General features: G+C 37.6%; 1 pseudogene; it reads left to right on the top strand.

The window, feature by feature from the left end:
* Positions 1-1,927: 1,927 nt before the first annotated feature.
* On the top strand, positions 1,928-2,951 carry LOC120183034 (annotated as a pseudogene).
* The last annotated feature ends 294 nt before the right edge of the window (positions 2,952-3,245 follow it).

A 3,245-nucleotide genomic window follows, 5' to 3' on the forward strand; every position in this document is an offset into this window, starting at 1 on the left:
ATCATAAAATAATATTCAAATATTTATTAATTATAATTCATTAAACAAATATTTTATTCACCATTATTCCCAAATGACTTGAAATATGTTCATTGTCAAGCCTCAACAGTGGAACTTGGTCAGCCATTAGAATGAATCTGTAAAAAAAATTAAACAACAATATTTAAAAAATCATTTAATATAATCTAATATAAACTAACTAACTAATTTACAACACTAAACTTTAATATATAACATATAATATAATAAACTAATAAACTAACAAACTAAACTTTTAAATATAAGTTAAACGTAAACGCTAAACCCTTAAACAACTAATAAAATATTCTTTTATATAACTAAAACTAACTAATAAACTATTTTTCATTATAATATACTATTAATAAACTTACTAACTAATTTTTTATATAATATAAATTCAACAAACAAATATAACTTAACTATTTAACTAACACAAACTAATTAAATAATTTTTTTTATATAACTAACTATTAACAATACAAACTAATTAATTATTTTTAACTATATAACTATCAAACATATACTAATTAAATAATTTTTAATTTATGTATACTATAACTTAAACTAACAATCATATAACCCTAAACTAACAAACTAATTAACTGCTTTTGTTTAACCCTAAACCCTAAACTAACAAATTAAACATTTATAATAATAAACTAATTTAAATATAAAAAATTTACCTTATCTCCCTTTCTTCTTCTTACTTTCCTTTCTCCCTTTCTTCCTTTCCTTTCTCCCTTTCTTTCTTTCTTTCTCGGCTGCAATCTCTTCTCCCTTTCTTCTGCAATCTCTTCTCCCTTTCTTTCTTTCTTTTATAACGGCTGAGGCCTCAATTATTTCACCAATTGTACAATTGCAGCTGATTTCACGCGTTCAATTATTGTACCAATAATCAAATGGTTCACATGCCTCAAATGGTTCACATGCATGCATTGGGAGGTGTAGGCATGCAGCGGGGAGCACGTGAATTGGGAGGTGTAGGCAATGCAGCGGGGAGCACGTGAAGGAATCTATGTGGCTATGTGGCTGTGCATGTGCATGGATGATGGAATGGCGCCGGGACTACATGGCGACCTACAAGGTCGCCGGGACTACATGGCGACCTACAAGGTCGCCGGGACTACATGGCGACCTACAAGGTCGCCTAGGCTGCATGGCGACCTCTCTATTCCTGCATGGCTCGGCATGGCTCGTATATGGCTCGTTGCATGCTCCCCATTGGCTCTCTATTCCTGCATGCTCCCCATTGGCTCGTATATGGCTCGTTGCATGCTCCCCATTGGCTCTCTATTCCTGCATGCTCCCCGTGGGCTCGTATATGGCTCGTTGCATGCTCCCCATTGGCTCTCTATTCCTGCATGCTCCCCATTGCCTCGTTGCATCCTCCCCATTGGCTCGTATGACTCGTATATGGCTCGTATATGGCTCGTATGTCACCCTCGTATGTCACCCGTATGTCGCCAGGATTGCATGGCGTCCTCCAAGGTCGCCTGGATTGCATGGCGTCCTATGGCAATCACTGTTGAATTCACCCCATTCCAGCAATTAATCTATGATGTGCACCATATCGTGGAAAAAAAAATTCGAGAACATTATCTCGTGAATTTACCCCAAAAAACAATAAACAAAATCCTTAAATACGTCAATCCAAAAGCAATCATTATTATATCCATAAAATCGTCCCTTTCATTAATAAGTCGAATCAAATATAAAAAAAAATATTGTTTTTAAAGCTTTTGTCGGTTTTCCTACTCTACTTATAACCATCCACGGGTTTGTTTCATGATGGTCTATTTCAGTTAAACCAGAGCAACAAAGAAGGCAGAGGTTATGAATCTCTTCTGATATATACGGAGAGCCTCACCCTTCCCAGCTGAAAACCAAGCCCCATTTCCCTTCTGATTTTCTTATTAATACTCTTCTTCTTCAAAGCGTTTATGTGAATTTCGAAAGTTGTTATATGGCTGTTCAAGAGCAGTTGTATCCTGAGAACTGGGTTTATCTTTGCCCATGTGCGGCCTTCAGGATTGCATGTCAATCCCTGCACCCGCTGTTCCTTCATTTGTTGCTGATTTTGTTACCCTCCTCAACAGATGATGGTTCCTTCCATCTGGACCAAAACGCTCAGAACTTGGCTTCTGCTGTTTCTTCGTCGTCGTCAATGTGTGATGGTTTTCTCTCCATGGCATTTTTTCAATCTTTAGATGCTCAATTGGAGGTGCAAAGGCAGGAACTTGATTTCATTCTTGACTTGCAGGCAAGATTCTCTTTCTTTTTTTTTTTTTTGGAGGAATTGACCATTTCTGTTGGGTTTTATTTTACTGACAATCTCCCACCAACTTGAAACAGAACGAGAGGCTAAAATCTGTTCTACTAGAACAAAGGAAACGGCAACTGGCGACCTTGATAAATGTTATGGAATCGAAGGCTTTGCATCTGATGAAGCGAAAGGAAGAAGACTTGGCACGAGCAAGAAAGAAAACACTGGAGCTTGAAGCCTGCCTCAAGAAAGTCGAAATGGAGAGCAAGACATGGGAAAGACTGGCGAAAACAAATGAAGCAATAGCGTTGGATCTAAGCAACGCAGTGGAGCAGGTCAAAGAGGGGCTAATCATGGTCAGCAATGCAGCTGAAGATGCCGAGTCCGTTTGCTGTGGCTCCTGTGATGATCAACAGGAAGTGAAGAGCAGTAAAAAGATTGCTTGCAAACACTGCAACTCTAGGAGCTCGTGCGTTCTCTTCCTACCTTGCAGGCACCTTTGCTCGTGCATGTCTTGTGAAGCTTTTCTTGATTCTTGTCCCGTATGTAAAGCTGTAAAGGAGGCGAGCATGAAGGTTTTTTGGGCCTAACAAGAAAGGTACAAAGCAAAGAAAAAAAGAAACAGTCAGTGATTTGTTTGATATTCATGTACTGTCATCCTGGTGCTTTCGGGTCTGTGTTAACAGATTTCCTATCTTCCGTCTTTTGTTAGACCCAAAAAGAAAAGAAATCTTTTTACCTTTTACCTTTTACCTTTTACCTTTTACCTTTTACCTTTTACCTTTTACCTTTTACCTTTTACCTTTTACCTTTTACCTTTTACCTTTTACCTTTTACCTTTTACCTTTTACCTTTTACCTTTTACCTTTTACCTTTTACCTTTTACGGGTTAATTACCATTTTACACCAACTCGTTTTTTTGCCCTTTATCCAATGAATTATCATATCGAGTGAAGAAGCT

Source organism: Hibiscus syriacus, unplaced genomic scaffold (assembly GCF_006381635.1).
Source record: "Hibiscus syriacus cultivar Baekdansim isolate YM2019G1 unplaced genomic scaffold, ASM638163v2 tig00003725_pilon, whole genome shotgun sequence".
NCBI classification, from domain to species: domain Eukaryota; kingdom Viridiplantae; phylum Streptophyta; class Magnoliopsida; order Malvales; family Malvaceae; genus Hibiscus; species Hibiscus syriacus.